General features: G+C 38.2%; 1 protein-coding gene across 5 annotated transcripts in view; it reads left to right on the plus strand.

Moving 5' to 3' along the window:
- The first annotated feature begins 322 nt into the window (after positions 1–322).
- LOC131878591 (pyrokinin-1 receptor-like) overlaps positions 323–19,092 on the plus strand; it is a 65,112-nt gene continuing 46,342 nt past the window's right edge. For 3 of the 5 annotated variants that reach the window (XM_059224626.1, XM_059224630.1, XM_059224631.1), the window contains exon 1: positions 11,382–11,709. The gene's annotated coding sequence lies outside the window, so the exon portion shown is untranslated. Of the gene's footprint in view, positions 529–11,381; positions 11,734–19,092 lie in introns of those variants that run through there. The other 2 variants (XM_059224627.1, XM_059224628.1) reach the window with 2 other exon arrangements.

Here is a 19,092-nt window from a genome sequence, read left to right on the forward strand (position 1 = left end):
CCGACCCTAATCAGTTTATTCGTAAATCTTGAGATGCTCAGTCTTGCTTTGGGCAGAACTTTCCTATTTAACCAAGAGATTTTTGTTTGCTGCCCTGGAAAAAAGCACCGAACTACTGAAGTAATGCAATAAAAAATAAATAACCTACTTGTGCCTTCAGTTACAAAATATCAAATGGTAAAATCATAAGAAATGTGAGGGACTAAAACTACTTTTGGAAGCTATAAATTATGAAAGGAAAACAAAATGAAATAAGAAGTCCAAAGGAGTGAATGCTCTTAAGGCTGATTTACCGGTCACCCAAAAAGACTCGAGAATCGAGAGAGATCGCTCGACAAGTCTGACGTCCCCCTTAACTAGAAGGACAGAACTACACAAAGTGGCCAAGAATTTGTTTTGATTTTGACAATATACATCCATGGAAGTATAAAGTGGTGTTTATTACCCGTGCTCCCAGTGTTCCAAATTTGGGTTCCATGATTGGATCAAAGCTTAAAGGGGCTATTTATAGTCGGAATGTGTTTGAAGGTAAGGAACATGATCAAGATTTTGATGCTTGGGGCAGAAATAAGATCCCGTATTTGCCACCATGAATTAATGTTTTCGAATTCATGATATGGACGCTAAAAGTACGGGGCATGATCTTCAATAAAAATGAGTGATGCGATGAGCCGAACCAGATAATTTTATTTTCTCAGGCCGACTCTGAATCCAAGAATTGGCCACTAGGAATCTAAAGGGAAGAAACAAAAGTGATTATTGAGTGATTAATATGCAAATGGATCGAAGAGTGACAGAGGGAGACATGAACATAAAAAGAGGAAAACTTTCCCCGTGCAACGCAGAAGATAGTGTTTGCTCTACAAAGCTGACAGATAAATCATAGGCCAATTCAAGGTCAGCGGCAATTCAAATATTTTTGACCGTAAAAGGCTCCAAAAAAAATTAAAACAACATGGTATGTGGGACAAGTGGTAAATAGTTGAACATTATGTGGTCAACTCTAGCCCAAAAAACAGTTACCCACAAACCGTGGTAAGGCGCCGGTGTAGCTCTCTAGCTTAAACCATTTCATTGTAAGTCTCAGGTCTTAATAACGAAGACCGTGGCAGAATCCAAATTAGGACCAAAGGCCATGCTGGCATGATCAACCTTCAAGACGCGGATTTAAATCCGGACTGGGTCTGGTATGGACGACATATCAGCTCGTCAAATCGAATGGACCTTCTAGAATGTGGGATTCAAGGTTATTTTTTGCGCGGTCGGCAATCCCAATTAAAGTATCTTTCAGTCGCCTTAGGTAGTGGGTTTTCAAAGTCTAGGTCACGACCGATCCTTCATTCTACTTCAAAAATTACTTTTTACAAGCATGTTGACCGTCTGGGTATGTATTATCAGAAGCGATTCTTCCTTGTTGTCAGATTTGGGACGGAAGCAAAAACCGGGGCCTTAGGTTGCACCACGAACTTCTAGAACTATGGACTTCGAACGAGCTTCCCGCCAAATCGGCTTGTTCATGGTCATAGTAACTCTGAGACATTTTTCGAATTAAAAAGAGGAATAAGATACTCGTACTACATAACTTTGGACATGCCTCCTGAGTTTCCACGGTGGTTTTATTTTCTGGTTACGTGTTTGCTCAAATGCTAAGACCTCCAGATATGTTTTAAAAAACAGCTCAGATAGGTGTTTAAGATAACTTAAAGTCCATTAACATATGTGATTGTCAAAAACGTAGTCAATCAGTATTAAATGTTCACTTTGTTGTGTATTGCCGTAAAATTTCATAAACTTCTATTCATCAGATGCCTAGTTATTACTACTTGAAAATTGCAGTTTTCCACCTTAAAAGATCGAAAAATTCCAACTATTTCCAAGGCATATCATTATCTTTTCAATAAAACAACAAGAATTAACATTTTTCCATTTTCATTAAGTTTCTTTTTTTTTCAAAGCTAACAGTGGCCAAAAAATTCATTTGAAACTTACTAAACATGTAAAATTGTCTTTCATTTTAGTTCAGTGCCAAAAGCTACACTATTATATTATACACATTCCTAAAGTATTTAAATGATACATGTGACTGTTTAATTTTCAAATTTGTCACTTTTTGCAATAGCTAATTTCTACGTACTAGCGATGTTTATATTCAACGTTAATGTAATTTTGTCAAAATTTAAGATCAAGCTTGATTAAAGTTGCGACAAAAAGCAAACTAATCATATTCTTTGCTTCATAAACCAAAAGATATGTTATAAACCTCAAGTTCAAAGAATTGGGATGGAATTTTAACTTTGCCATTTTTCCACTAAGGCCTTTTTTCATGACTCTACTGTACCTGAAGCTGTTTTGGTCCATGAAAGGACCCCCTGGTTCTGGTTGAGTTCCCGAGTTGAAAAATATACCTAAATAAGTTTTCATGCAATTGAAAAATAGACATGCATTATTGAAGGTGTGTTGGGTATTTCATTCTTATGATCATTCATATGACCAAATATATGGCAAATTCATTTTATCACTTCTTTCCACATTTAATTATCCGATAAAGGACAAGTTTTGTAAATGTGATAAAACAAACGATCAAATATTGAGCTCATCCACACATTGGCTAATATTGATTAAATACGTAGGACTAAAATGAGCCACTTACCGTATTCCTCTCATAAACCTTACAACTTGAACCGATCTCAAATATTGACTAAGTTGTTGAAAGCCTTTGTGAAAAGAAAGTGCTGCAAATTGAGGTCGTAAAATTTCTCGTAGGTGTTATCAAGCCACGATTGCAAAACAGACCGTTCCCTTTTCTTGGGATGTTGAAATCAAGATCTGCCCTTGAATCTTGAAATCTTGACTCATTGAATGAGGATGAATTTTGAGCAAAAGGAGAATCTGTCCAAACTCTTGGGTATCAAGATATTCGGACAATTCACTTCTCAGCAACGTCAGGGATGGCCAGGTTCGAAAGACGTCACGGGGTTTTGGATTTCATTGTTTTGAGAACTGTCAGGCCAAATCCTCATTCAAAACGCGATTGTAATCTGCACATTTCTGCGCACGCCATTCAATCAGTTCTTGTTACGACTTCTGAGAATGGCCAACAGCTTCTCAAGTATGGTCTAAACCTAAAATTTCCTCTACGAAGTTATGTTCATAATGCCGGACATTTTTTATGTCGGGAAGCCCCTAAGGAACGGTTCTGTTTCGAGTGACATAGTTAAAATCATATTATACTTTGAATATATTTAGTCACTTATCACTAGACTAGACTTGGACAAATTTTTAGATAGCATTCCAGATCAACCCTACATTCAAGGACTAGCTCGGTCTGCCAACTCAAATTCGTTGGTAGACCAAATATCACATAAAGATTGAAAGTTAATAAATAGACGAATTATAACCTTTCATTTTGATAGTACTGGGAATTACATTCCCTCTAAGGGTTAGATAAGCCAGTGAAAAACCAAACCAAAAAAAAAAGAAAAAAGAACTAGAGTGTGGAAAAAGGTGAAATTCTCGTTAAGCAGAAATTGTAGAAGATCACGGTTCAGATGTGCGATAGAGATGAACAGAGACTTGTTCTTTAAAGCTCTTAGTTCGTACCAGAAGACGAAAGCGATGCGCTGGGTTCTTTATAGGTAGCTTTTAAAGACAAACTACCGTAGACGAGTAAAGGTTGCTCCGTAGCGATTGTCCAACGAAAGATAGAGAGATATGACTATTTGAACGAATATTTTCAAGTCTATTCATAGCATAACTAAGGTGACGATTTTGTAAGTTGAAAGTGTAGTTAGCTTGATGCAATCAAATGGGGTTTGTTTGAGGGGTGGCGGCCACAATGATTTTTATTGGAACTTAAAATTAAATGTCATTTCTAAAAAGTCGCATATCCATCCTGTAGCTCCTTGATACGAAGCTAAAACATGGCCCTTTACAAGTAAACCACTCAACTTGCTTTTTAAAGAACCGGCCTCAATAAAGGAAAGAAAAGCAGTTATTACAAACCTCGCGATGTTTTACCCTTTATGTTTAAAAACACGCTTTTCTGAGGTGTGACTTTTATACATGGATTATCCTTGTTTTGTTGTCTCTTTGTTGTTAGACACCTTTAAAATCCTGGAATGTGCGATTTTGCATAATATCAATTGAAATAAAATCATGAGGCAAATTTCATACCTTTGAGTCACTATATCAAAGCATTTTTTATTTTCTTTCATCTTCTCGAGATGTCAAGGGAATGTGCAAAAATGCATTGCAAAAGTAAGAATGCAAAAGTGTATCTGTAAATGGTTAAAGGGGGTTGCAAATCTGTCCTTATATTAACTATATGATTGGAATTATATAAAGCTAAAGTTCAGTTTACTAGACTAAGTGTGCCCTGGAATTTAGATTATTGTACCTCGTAATGCAAACCAGAGAGAATGTAAGGCCAGCCAATCTTGATTGACCCTTCTTGTGAGGACTTGGGACTGTTCCATTGCGTTAGATGTCTATCAGTTCATATATGAAAAGCATGCGCTTACTTTAGCACAGTTTAAATGACCTGATCCATGGTTCCGTGATGGCAAGATTAAGAGTTGATTGCTTGGAAGAAATCTTGATTGGGATGTCCATAACCAACCGTGTCCCGCATTCTGTCTTAACAAAAGCAAACGGAGTCTTTTATGTCCCAGATCCAGGGTTGTGGAGCTTTGATCCAAGGAAAAAGCCCAATACAAACTTTCAGATGTTTACCAGGCATGTGTGTTTAAAAAAAATGTCCATGATTTAGAGAAATGATTATCATGAGCGATGTATCGGTCATTTTGAGACGCCAACAATAATGGTGCCAAACGCTTTTTTTTAATGTTAACAACGATGGTTGTTATAGTGTCTTTTAACAACCACACTTGCATTGGGTATTTAAAGGTTAGCGTCAAAAATGCGTGGAGGAATATCAAATGCATATCCAAAAGCTAGAAAAAAGTAAAATTTTGGTAAAAAGAGGGGGAAAAAGTTCAAATTAAGCTTTTACTCCCCGAAATATCATGGTCTTATTCTTCACAGCCCTCCAAATAAAAAATGACTGTTTAAAAATCTAAGATGTCGGTTGTCACACGCTTAAGCTACAAGGGCTCAAGTTACATATACTGAAGGATTATTTTGAACAACTACTGGGGAGAAGCTTTGCCTCATATGGGATAGCCTACCTTTTTCAAATGTTATCACGCATCGCTTTTTAATTTGATTCCACCGAAATTTCTGGCGAATTTTGTGTCTGAAAATGGAGTTCATTGAGACATGGTAGACGTGAAAGTTCATCTTTCTTAAGCGCTCTAGGAGGAAACTGTTTCCCAGCACCAAATCTTCTTCTTCATACAAATATGAGAGTTAAGCTTTCGAGGCCAACTGTGTGACAACTGTCCACGTAACGATGCATTTATTGCTCAACACTCGTTGCGCCAAGATTCGAGAACGTTGAGTCGCACAAATGTTGGACCATCACTACACATTGAGTTTCTACAGATTGTGTATGGAGATCAATTTTTTAATGACAAATTGCACCTTGTGAAATGTCATTTTACATTATCTCAATCGATACTGAGTATGTCAAGTAGTGCTTCAATCTTTATGCAGCCTTCATAAATGGCACGGTACCGTTATGCGTGCACGATTTCAACAATTAGCTATATGCCTTTGGGCCATTGCAATGTTTTAAACTTCATGATGATGTTAAGCAAGATTTTCAAAAATGAACTGCATTTTAGTAAGTGTATCCGTGAACATTTTGAATAGTGGACCCACGAGGATGAGAAAATTTTGGATCCCCCGAATCATTCATTCATCCAAAATGGCCATCTTCAGACTGAGCCAAATTGAAAAACTTCGACAGATTTGGGTCCAAGATTCGGTTTGTCAAATAAGGCAGAACTTCCCGTTGTTAAGAAAAGTAAAATTAGGAAACCCTTTAAATTTGATAAGTTTTCAGGAAAAATAGTTACAAGCCGTTCAAATTCGAGATCGAGTTTTAAACTCTGACTTTAGGATTTTCATCCCCAAAACTTTTGGCCGCACTTTCAGTTTTCCCGTTTTGCCGACATATGTGATAAAAAAAACATCAAATTTGATGATTAACCAGAAAAAAATATTAGCCCCTAAAATCCGAGATCTAGCTTAGCAAAAATCTGGCTGAAAAAGTTCCAAGAGTTAGATTTTGTGTCATCTCTGGATGCCAAATTATGGGCAAAAAGCAATTACAAAGAAGGTAAAAAAGTGAATGTTAATGGTCCCCCAAAAACGGATATCAGACAGAGCAAAAGAAGAATATCGCAGACAATGTGTCATTCACATCTTCTGATTGAGTGTACTCTACGTTTGTTTTGATGAAAAAATGGTGTACTTTCAATGTGTTATTGTTATTGGACCCTGGTGTCCCGGCAAAGTATATAGTCAATGTAGTTGAGATGCTTCAAAACCGTACCACAACGTTGTTGTCAAGATATGACAAATAAACTCTTTTCTCCGTCCATGCTTCCTGATATGATGCAGTTAAGGATTTGTGTGTCATACCCTCAATCAAGTTTAAGTACTCTTAGTGGAGGCTTAGAGCCAAAAATTGACGCCCTTTAACATCTTTTCATGGCCTCCTTCCGCTGCGCGAAATATGGTTTAGGGTCTGCACTTCAGAGGGCGCTTTGTAAGCTAGCCTTTACCAAATAAAGGGCCGATTGGGCCGATTGCTTTTACTTGAATGGTTTTTAAAAAAGTAATATAATTGATGTCAGCATGATTGATAAAATATACATAACGAATATGATGAATGAAAATAATTGTAATGGATATGTGTGGTTTTTGGCTAATTCTATCAAAATCTTATTCAATATTAGTGATCTGGGTCACATAATGTCCTGAAAAGAAATTGCTTTCTTGGCACGTCACAAGTAATATATTTAGCAATCTGCCAGGCGTCCTTCCGTTTTGTTTGGGCTGTCTGACGTTGCAAATAAGGGCCTTTATTGCAAAAATCAATTCACAGGTTTCCTTCAACTTCACCAGTTATGCCAGATGTCATGGGCTCCTTGAGCTAGAGAGGTAATCATTTGAAAGGTTATGAGAAATCAGCTCGAAATAGGGATTACCTTGAAATCATCAAATGAGAAAACCACAACATTTACCTTTGATTCTCGGGCTTTTTAATCAATACAAGGGATTGAAATTTCCTATTAGTCATGGTATGTCATTATTCATGAAACATCGACCTCAGATCTGAAAGCAATTCCCTGGAAGAATTTTCACAAATAAATATAGCTCACATAGAAATGGATCACGATGGATTATAACTTCAACTCATACCGAGTGCTTGGCTTGCAAAGACCATGAATCGTCCATTCAACTATGAATACATATCGTATGATTGAAACCAATACTTTATCCTGAAGTACTGTAATATACAAAAGAATAGATTTTTGTTTTGCCTTTGGATGTAAATAAAATTGAAAGGTCACATAAAAAAAACGTTTGATGGTTAACAGCCAGAGGATGAAGCTAAAGACGAAGTGACCAAACCTAAATCTAAACTCCCGTCAAAACGATCGACTGACGTTACTACGGGAAGGAAAAGTGGAACAAAGGATTCTCCACCTATTTCTATATTTTTACATTTTTTATATTTATACCTATATTTTCCAAATATCTATCACGCTTTAATTTTTCGATTGAAATTAGTATAAATCAAATTATACACCAACCAAAAGATAGGATGTATGTCGACGCATTTGATGGAAATTGCTTGTTACTCTTCCTTCAATTGAAAAAATAGAAATGGAAAACTTGCCCGAAATGTTTCCATATCTTGCTTGCATTGTACTACAACACTTTTTTGCCCATCAATGTAAGTTTTAAGTCTGACTCTTGCAGCTTGTACCTTTCTTTTTAAATCGAGTTCTTAACCAACAAAACGGTTGCACCTAACTCTACAACTACCGTATATTCTTCGATAATTCAAATCAAACTTTGTGCTTAGACAAACGAAATATCATTTGTATGAAAAAGAACTCTTTAGTAAATAATTTAGCAATTTAGCAAGCAATTAAAATGGTCCTCCCGTTTTCGTTCAAGTTTTTATTTAAACACACTCCTCTTCTTGCTTTTTCTGCCAATTTATTGGTGCCTTCCAACCCCCAAAATGTACTACAGTTGCACAAAATTTACTTTATGACATTATGGTGGAAGAAAGCAAAGTGGGTCCAGATTGTTGGCACGGTAAAAGCAATGATTTACTAACTTCTTCTACTCTTGTTTGTTGTTGATCCAAGGTCGAGATTTCTTGTAACTCAACCCACTCACAGACCAACTGTTGTTGGAGTTGCATGTTGGTTGGAAGTAAGGAACGGAATCCAAAGGTACTTTGAATTTTCAATGCAATATTGTTTATCGATCCCCAACTTATCTCTGAGAGCTTTGATGTCTCCAAAGAAACCCTTGCTTTGCATTATTTATTAATAGGCCCTTGGTAATGAACTAAGGCATGGACTACTAAAATCTTTGTATTCGGACCTCCAGCGGATTTTTGGCCGAAATCAACGCCCTCTAGGTAAATGTAACTAGTCCCTTTCAGCAAGCTATGAATAAATTGAGAATGATATATTTCATTGACACAAAGACCAAGTCACCTTAAAAACATTTACCAGTAATTTTGTTTCTTTGAAGTCTATTTTGCCAAAAGTTTATTTTTGATGACCCAGAATGGGCCAAATTTTTTCTGTCTATGGAGGCTTTACTACAAAACTTCGATCGTCGCTCCTGATTTTCTTTAACCAGATTTGGCGCTTCCATTTTGTCTCGCTAATTCATTTGGCATGGCGTTATGGTTGTTTAATAAGCCCATTGTGTCTAGGAAAATGCCTAAACATTTAATAAAGAAGAAAGTGAAGGTCTAGTACTATTCATAAAGAGGTACAAAAGCACTCACACCTGGGCCATAAAATGACCATAACAGTGAAAAGGCCATGAACGTTGAATTCTTGCCTCAAAGTGTCAAGGCCAAAGAATACTTGACATGTGTGCCAAAGTTCCATTGCTTGGCGTGAAGAAGAAACTTGCGGCGATTTGGCAAAGATTAATATGTGGAGCTGCCAAATGGCTTCCAGTTTTATGCAGGGCTGTTTGGGAAAGTCCAGAGTTTGAAATGCAAAACATGGATGGAACGTCTTTTCATTTTTAGGGATAGACTCTCCACGCCTTACAAAAGACTGGAGCTAAAGTTTTCATTTGGAAGTATACCAGATGGTTATTGATCCACTGAAGCGTAAATTTGCAATTTGGGTGCTTGGATCGGAGGGTCCAGCCATGCCTCTCAAGTAAAGCTAGTCATAATATCGTTCATTTACAATTCTTATAGGCATTGTCATCTCCGTATCAGTATAGTTCTTTGGGTGTGGTTAGCGTCTGAAAGTGTCCAAGAGCAACGTCCGGGAGAGGAATCGAACAAGGGACCTCTCTCATGCCAGGAAATTGCGCTGACCTTTGCGCCACATCTCCCTCCCCTTAATTAAAGTTGAAATTGGCTTTTATTTTGTGCGCAATTCAAGTAGGGGTTGAAAGATGCAAATTGTGTTGTTTTTTTACACACGTTGTTAAATATAGGAGAGGATTTCTCAAAGAGGAACGGAGGCATGGATATTTTGACCACTTGGAAGTCGTTTGCGTGGCTTAATCTCGTAAACTCTTGGCTAATTGGATACCGCAGACAAATTGTCTGATAAGCACGGAAATAACAACTGCCTCATAATTGAAACAATAGGGAGGTTTCTTATTGAATATCTTGGTAATATATGTGACTGTAGAGCAAAGAGAACATAAATTGGTTAAGAAATGGTGGAGATTTTGAACATCTTCTGTTTTGAACCTTCTCAGAAAGTTCAAGCTTCTGGAGACCTTGTTTAAAAAAAATATTTTGGGCCAATGTTTCTTCGAACCGGTTTTTTATACTTGCTGAGCTTTGTTGCTCCCATTAGCAGAAAACTTTGAAAAATGGTGTGACATCTTTGGCTCTAGTTTGGGTTGAGTGGGGGAAAAATGATTTTGAGGGCCAAACTTGAATCTGAAACGCTTTGGAACAAGCCAAAGCTTTAGGGGCACCCTGCACATTCACTTCTTTGCCAAGAAAGTGTAGATCATAACACCATTAACAAGCTATTTGATCTGTAGAATCTAACATGAGTCAATTCAAGATGTTATGTGCCACTCGAGCTCAATCTAGATCAAAAATCATCAAAATCTAAGGGGCCTCCCGAGTCTCCGCGATTTAAGCCTTGATTATTGTTTGTCTTGTTTTATGTATTTGAATTTACCTGTCTACGGGAAGTCCGAATGTCGAATTATACATGCTATCTACAACCTGGGGAGATTTGGGCATGCCATATCTCTTAAAATTTGAACGTTTTCATCAAAACATTTTGGTCGACAGAAACCTCCCAAAAACGAAAGACGAAATTTAAACTAAAAAGTCCAAGGCCTGAGAGTAAGAATGTATTCCAGAGTTTTTAGCATTCCTATATTGCATCTGAGAGCAATGCTGATTAAAGGCTTTGTCTGAATTGGTGGAAATATATCCACCTATCAGTTCACAAAGTCAATCTTGCATTGTTTTTTCCTTGATTTGTACTAAGATACGTTCTTCATCAGAATGATGTCCCGTGGCAACCTGATTTCAAAATGTAACCCGAAGTGAGGTGCCCAAAGAGTTTCATGTACAGACTTTTCATTATTTACCACCTTTAGAGAGAGAGTTCAATTTCTCAATTGTTTATGTCTTTCTTTTTTAAATACGTCTGCACTTGAACGCCATGTCTGGTGAAATCGAAGAAAACAACGTCTGAACAATGACAGCATTTCAGACGTTTCCGTGTTTTAAGGAAACATAATCATACTCTTGTGTTGATCGCTTAAAATTACGGCACCCTTTGACTCATACAGTAGAGCAATTTGAGCTTTCACATAAGCACCGCTCAGTCCAGCTTTCCTTGTCCACTTCTCAAGTTCCAAATGCAATCCACTCACTTGAAAAATTAAATCGTTGTTGGACAAGTGTCAAAGTTGTACCCTTTTCTCTTCCTGAAAAGTTCCTCATTCTTTTGGTCTCCTTAGAATAAAGCCTGGTTCATTCATCTCAAAGTGTTCTAATGTCAGACCTGGGCCGCAGGATTGCTGTTGCATTTTTCCACCTGGGTTCATTGCATTGCGTTTTATGAGCAATGTCCTCTCAGACGCTCACAGTACAGAGTGGCTGCAGGGATCGGACCCACTGATTTCAATCGCGCCCGAAGGTCGTCAGTCTTTCCTCAGGGTCTTCATTCGAGTCGATCCTGGCGGAGCTCGACCCTGAATTCTCTCGCTAAAGAGAAGCGGACCTTCTCTCGAAGGACCACTGTCTGAAGACAAGGGCACTCATAGCCAAGTGGCGATAGCCCTTGAAAGGCTGAAAGGAAAAAGGCCCACCCGAGTCGAAACACGACAAATGGAGCTGTTTTTTTCTGTTTCGCGAGAATTGGAGAGCGGGGAAGAGGGTCCTCCACCCTTCAGTCTTCACTTGAGTGGGAATTCTCATGGTGTTTGGTTCAAATCAGAGCCTTATAATTGGACAATTTCATTGTGAGAAACTTGATTTTTTTAGGCGTAGATAAGTGAGTGTACTGCACAGTGAAGAGGTGGACTTTAACCTTCCGTCAATGTGTAAGTGATTCATTTGAAATACAGGTAAACGGATTGAATGTCGACCTTGGAATGAAGAGATTAAGCGGTTCAATTTCAAGACTTTTTCCTTTTTTTCAAAATAAAAATAGACGGTGTTTGCACTCTTCAAAGACTTTACTTGAGATTAAAGAGAAAGGATAAGATGAGAGGCAATCATGCGTCATATCTTAGGACGGTTTACAAGTTATTCTGAATGCTTCATCTCGAAAATGGGCACAAAAACGTAAAACAAAACCTCCCTAAAAACGTTGCATTTTCAACAATTAATGGATTGCACTATAATTGTGTAGTCCATTTTCCTACGCTTTGGCAATCGCAATAATACAATGCAAAATGTGTTTTGAAATCAAGTGACGTCAAAATATCTTATGGCATGAATAAATATCCAAGATCGGTCCAAGTGTTTTGAATCGCATTTTCTGTTGCTTATGATAAGGTTCCCTTAAAAATTTGACTGTTTCAAATCAAAACCTCACTTCGAATATTGCGAAGGTGTTTGAGAAGATCATGAAGTTCAAACTTATTGAATTTCTTGAGGTCAATGATATCCTTCCTCCTAGCCAGCACGGGTTATGAGCACATTTTAGCACGGTTACCCAACTGATTGAGCATTTAGAGCAGGTCATTGCGGGACTTGAGGCATGAGTCAGTTAATGTTGTCTATCTTGATTTTGCCAAGGCCTTTGATACAGTAGATCATGGCCTTTTGTTGAATAGACTTCATGACATTGGGATCCAAGGCAAGGTTCTCAATTGGATAAGAAGCTTCATTCAGAATAGGAAGCAAATTGTTAAGGTCGAGGAATCCCTTAGTGTCATACATGATGTCAAGTCAGGTGTTCCCCAGGGCTCCATCTTAGGGCCCCTCTTCTTTATAATATTCGTTGCCCCGCTTCAAAAGCTTAGTATTACTGCCAGTCTCTCTTCGTATGCTGACGATACAAAGTTAGTTTCTGGTAGGAATGGCCAAGATTGCACTAGTCTTATCAAGGGCCTAGAAATAATCTATTCTTTGGTTAATCAAAGTAATATGGCCTTCGAGTCAACTCCTTTGAAAACTCCACTCGTCGGTAAAGCTTTTCAAATGTGTTGTTGGATATTTCGCACGTTTAAGTCCAGACTCTGTTCAAGTCGATTGTTCAGCCACATCTTGAATATGCTTCACTCATTTGGGCTCCAATGAGTTCATCAGGTTTACAAAAAGTCGAACAAGTCCAAAGATGTTTCACAAAGAGCATCTCAGGAATAAGAGAGCTCTCCCATTGGTAGAGACTAAACAAATTGGGACTGTACAGTGTTCATAAAACGTTCGAAAGGTATCTGATACCGTAGGTCTTCAAAAGCATCCATAAGGTTTGTCCCAATCCTCTTTGTCCCAACCCAGGATTTAGGGTCAATTATAGTGACTGCCGAGGCTTAATGTGCGTTTTGAGAGCACCTTCAAGCCCTCGGGAATCCAGGCTAGTTAAAACAATGAAGTCCACCACTCTTCTGGGCTCCGTCATTGTTCAATTTACTTCCCTCTAATATTCATAGGGAATACCTTCCCTAAAACAAAAACAAGCTTTTGCTCACCCAGAACCTGAGGAACTACATGCTCATGAATTTTTTTGATATATCAAGATGCTAACTCAAAGATTAAATGCCGACATTATCCAATCATGATCAAAGTGTTCCTGAAATAAATCTATCTATCTATCTTTTTAATACGTAGGCCTTGTTGATCCGGTTGCATCTCTCAAGTCAGGCTTGGACAAATTTTTAGATAGCACTCCTGATCAACCATATATTCAAGGGCTAGCTCGGTCTGCCAACTCAAATTCGTTGGTAGACCAAATATCATATAAAGATTGAAAGGTAATAAATAAACAAATTATAACCTTTCATTTTAATAGTACTGGGGATTACATTCCTTGCAGCGGTTAGAAAAGCCCGTAAAAAACAAATGAAAAAAAAACCAACCCCTTCAAAAAAGCTTCAAAAGCATGAAACAAATTACAAAGTCATAAAGAAGGCGAAAATTCGAATTCCCACTAATGAATATTTTGTCAAATCTAATATTAAAAAAAAAAATACTTCAGATCAGATTGAGCATCCCCAGTAGAAAAAGAAGCTAACTTGGTGGTCAAACCTGACCTTGGAAATGTTTGCTCTGTAGAATGAATCGTTCCACCTGTCTACGTACAACAAAACACGTGTTTTTTTGCACTTAACCTTGTCTAGGTTATAACAAGGTTCGTCCCCTTTGTCAAAAAGATTGCTGCTTTGTTGAGTCACGCTTCGATTCGTTTCTTTGTCCATCGCCAGAACTCCCATTTTCTCCGCTTCATCGATATGTGACGGCAATTTCCCTCCTTGATATGTCTCTGAAACGTTCATCAATTCTGTTGGAAAAGCTTCGGAGCCTAGATGGCTACTATTCGTGAGTGAAAATGAGCCGTAGTATTTGATGGCCTCCATTTCACACTCTGGAGGAGAGTCGTACTGCAATTTGAGATGTTTTACCTCTAAGTACAAGCAGCTTTGAGCTTGAAAAATCGACGCCCATGCATCCATTTCCGTTCCGAATGGTTTCAAGCACGAGCCATTTCCTTCTCCTTACACTCACACGTTTCCGTAGTACTACATAGTGTCTTCTTCTTTTTCTGGGCGTCCAGAGTATAATAAAAAGCAATACGAGTCCCATTGGGACAAAAGTGCTGACTTTTTTTGCGAATAAAAATACACTATTAAGCCACTAGGTGTTATGCAAAGTCTAGATAAAAGCGTAAACATTTCCCAAGGCCAGAATGGCCTTTGACAAGGAGCCTTCCAACTTCTATGTAGTCTGAGTTTGGACGTGCTGATAGGACTTGAAGAGTCTTGATTGACGCCCGATTTGACAGTTTGGCATAGACTTTTGGTCCTCCAATCTTCACCTCGACAGCTTAAGTAGAAAACCGTTCCATGTTTTGGAAGTAGCAATCATCGGGTACTATGACGAAAAAGTCAACCATTTTCTTTTATATTGAAGTCAAGGATTCTTCAAAGCCAGGCCAAATAAGAATTCCATATTTGATTGTTCGTTCCTCCAGATTTGCTCACTCTTTTCACAGCATTGGTCTATAAACCAAGAGTTTGTGTTAGTGCTTTAGTTAACGCTAAGTAATTACTTTGTCATTAGTTCTAGTTAAGCCAATTTTCGAACTAACTCATGGATGAAGAAGGGCAAGGTCGTTTTGGCTCTCGGTAAAAACACTACATCTAATCTTTGCTAAGCCAATGAATGACCTGGCATATTTCCAAACTACTTTTCTGATTTGGAGACATGATGATCAGTTTCAAATCAACCGAATGAGTTTTGTAGCACTTTAGGTAGAGTAATTTGAAATGTGCAGCATCGTTTAGTTTAGGTACTAATTGAATATTGTATGTTTAAATACTTGTTCCAAAAGATTTTCGAACGGTCATTAAGCTCTAAAGAGTACTCAGCAACTTTTGACTACACGTGTTCATTTTATGGCAACTAAAGCTAAAGTCTTTAGCTAAAGCAAGCCTGTTCCTCATGATTCTAGGGCTTCAAAAAGTGCTGACCCATATTGAAACTTTTTATACGTTCACCCAACAATAATAGAAACTACCATCCTTGGTCTATATTCTGAACCACTTTGGCAGGACTATGGACGGAGGCAAAAAAAATGAATCTCTTGAATAATTCATTTCGTTCAAAATTAGCACTCAAAATAATCCAAAGATCTGGCCACAAAAACGCATAGCCATATATACATATATATATATGTAATCATGATTACATAAAAAAAAATGAGTCAGCTACATAACCTTTTGATAGTATAACTTTGAAACAAACGTCTTAACAAGTAAATGTTGTAAGAGTGATTTGAATATAATGGCAACAATTTAAGGTTTTTATATCATGAGCATTTTTGAAAAGGCACGAACAGCTGGCCTATTTTGCCGAGATAACCGTCCGTACTTCCAATTTTCACAACTCCTTGGTTGGCCAGATGTGTTGCGCAACATTTATTTTCAGAATTATTTCAATTTTTACAAATCATTGAACCAGCTAGTATTCGTACTAAGAGCTTGCACTAAAAGTTGCGATGTGGGTCCCTGCTGGCAAATTGCAATTATTACAATGAAATTGGAGAACTCTACTCATGCACTTAAAACCAAATCATTGAGCACAGATTCTGAATATGTTTCACGTACGTTTCTTCAATCTTAGCACAAACGAGTATCCTTTGAAACCGATTATTTTCATATCAAATACAATGCCTAATAAATACGAACTTTTATCTTTTGTTCGAGTCGAGCTACGATTAAACATTTTGCAAATGTTGCTCCCTGCATCCGTAGAAAATCAACGTTTTGGTTGCCTCAATGCACTTGAGATAACTGAATGGACCAGGATGAACCAAAAGCCTATCATCAACTAATCATCTCTTGTCAGATATACCGCTTATACGTATGACATTGCCATACTAGTAAAAGGAAGAAAAAAATCTCCAAGTATTGAAAAAGTGCATGAAAACATCGACCATAAATCATAGAATGGGCTGAAAATCATCCTCAGCTTTGTCAGAAACCGGGAGGAGATGAGCACTTTCCACTTTGAGTCAAGATTGCAAATGCAACGGTACAGGAGTCACATGGATGCAACATCTTAGGGATCACAATCCAGATTGATTTCAAATTGACAAATTGACTGAGAACCCAGGTAAATAGAGGATTGAGAACGTTTGAGGAAACTGGGATCAAAACTAGGAGGAGCCATTAGTCTGCTTAAAGGTGAAATATCATCCTAGCAAAAGACCTGGAAGATTAGAGACCTCAAAAGGACTTGCAGAATGGACTTTGAGAACTTTAGTAATGAAAAGGGTGAGCGGGGTGATTCTAAAAGAATCATGGAAATCCATGAGCAAAGAGGACAACTTTCCCGGGTTATCCACAGACAAAAAGCCAAAGGTTACAAATCAAATCGTGACGAGCAATAGCACGCACCAATCAAGATGCGAGTGCTCTTTTTCAACCTGAGACCATTTTCTCTGGCCATTGCTAAAGATTGATTTTATCCTTTTAATTTGGGTCCAATTCGCATTCACGTTCATCCAAAAGATTGCAAAGCTTAATAACGTAGTAAATACAAAAACAGAGTATATTTTTCATGTCAAAGTCTGGATGCCTCAAGCATGTTCCAAGGCTAGCCTTTTTCTTTAGATTTTGCGTATCTCTTGTCTGCAAAAGATCATGGCTAAATTAATCATTTGATTGCCAGTATATTCATTTCCCAAGAGATCCTAAGTTTCTCCACAAATCTGATTGTTTTGGTTTCAAAAATTCGCAACCCAACTTGTTGCCTAACTTTGCTAATCAATTCTGTCGAAGTACGATAATCTGGAAGGCATCTTAAACTCTGTTAAAGTTCGCTGAGGTATCTGCCATTGGCATATTTTTTCATCTCAAAACCCCCTTCCTGTTATCCCTTTAAAGCATCTAAGCCCTGAAATTCCACGATAAGACCTATGCCGCGCCTCTACTGCAGTTTTTAAAAGTCGCAAGCTGTATCAAGGGCTTTTCGAATCCTAATCTTTTAAAAGTATCCAAATCCTCTTTACACCCACGCAAGAATATTTGAGTGGGTAAGAACTAAGGACATCCGATGCATTTGAACTATTTCCCAAAAATGAGCCAGCCGAAAGTGCAAATTGCATTGGGTCCACGCGAGTCTTGAATAGTATGAAATTGAAAGAGTTCCTCCAAATTGGATAGTGGCCACAAAAAGAGACAGCTTTCTCGAATAATACAGGAGGCGTTTAGTTCCACTTTCATGCCGTATTATAGAGAGGTTATCCACTTTTGCCAGACAGTCCGCAGAAAAAAAGCACTCGCCGAAATGGATGGAGCATGACTTTTAGTACTTATCCTCTTACGTCATTCGTTTATTCCGAGGTCTTGAAGAGCCCAGATTTTGTGCAACTCATGACTCGGTTAAGACTCATTTGGGAGGCTCTTTCACTGAGATTCGTGGAAGAAAAGAATAGGAGAAAAACCTGGAAAGCCATTCAGAGCTCATTTCAAGACCCTGTTCTTGGCTTTGGGTCATGCAACCAAAGTAGTAGCCAGCCACACATAAAGGGTGCCGCAAAAAAGGTCAAAATGTTCCACCGCAAACTTTGGTCTTGGATTGGGTGAAGGCCAGCGTGCCAAACAATAACATGGACCAATGAAAAAGGCAAGGGCATGGGAATATACGAAGAATAACACGGCATCTGGATCAAAAAAGAGCAAAACTTTACTTTTTCCCATTCCCAAAATTGTTTAAGGACCTTGGTTCCAAGTGTTTCCATATTGTTATAGGATATTCCAGCGGGTAGCCGAGGACATTTTGAGTGACTCCAATCAAAAAAGTTCAACATCAAAGTTACCAAACCGAAGGCTAGCTTGAGTTGGCCTTTGGGATCTTCGTCCCACATCTGTGGTGGTGAGCTCATGTCGCAATTCAACTATGGCCAAAAGGGGGTTCCTCCTTTACAGACTTGACCACTTGAGTCTGGCCTTCCAACGCGCAAGGAAAGGCCAGAACTGTAGATTTGATCATGGAAAAATAGATTCCGAAGCACTCGAGCGCTATGAAAATCGTATTTGCGAGGCAATCTGTGGAGGAACAAGCTCTGGAGAACGAAAAGTGGAAACGATGACGTCAAGAGATTGTGTTGGAACAGAGTGCATGGCGTAGTAGAAAAAAAGTTTATAGACCATATTTTGGCAACATTTTACAAAAATTTCGAAGATCCTCATTTGGATGTGGCATAATTGATTATCCAGGGGTCGGAAATCATGCTAAGTTGTTATGTTCAGGCCAGATTTGTTGTATCAGACCTATTATCCACGAGACAAATGGAACATGCTTGGTCCATGTTCGCAACAAGGTATTATTTTCCAGTCAAGTGTCACAAACGAGGTTAAATAGTTGCCAAATTGTTATCTTACTGAACTGTTGCCTTTTTGTGCCTCTTTATTTTGATCTGATTTAATTTTCATTTCTGAGACGCAAAACAAGCAAAGACTAATGAACAAAAACAACAAAAGGGAATGCCTGTTGGGGTAGTTCACTAAAAACACATTGTAGTAAAACGTCAGTTTTCACTTTCTTATCCATGGTTTAGGTTAGGGCAAGCAAATGAAGTTGCGGAATTCGGTCCATCCTCAAGACGGACTCATAAAGTTAGGTGGTAAAATATTTCTCATTACAGCCACCATTTTGTAGAACATGAGAAGTTATTCTCTTCCGCATTGGACGGGTTCCAGCAACTAATACATCAGGCAAGAAATCTGCACTATCTTCACTGGAAAGAAAGGCCC

Source organism: Tigriopus californicus, chromosome 3 (assembly GCF_007210705.1).
Source record: "Tigriopus californicus strain San Diego chromosome 3, Tcal_SD_v2.1, whole genome shotgun sequence".
Lineage (NCBI taxonomy): Eukaryota > Metazoa > Arthropoda > Copepoda > Harpacticoida > Harpacticidae > Tigriopus > Tigriopus californicus.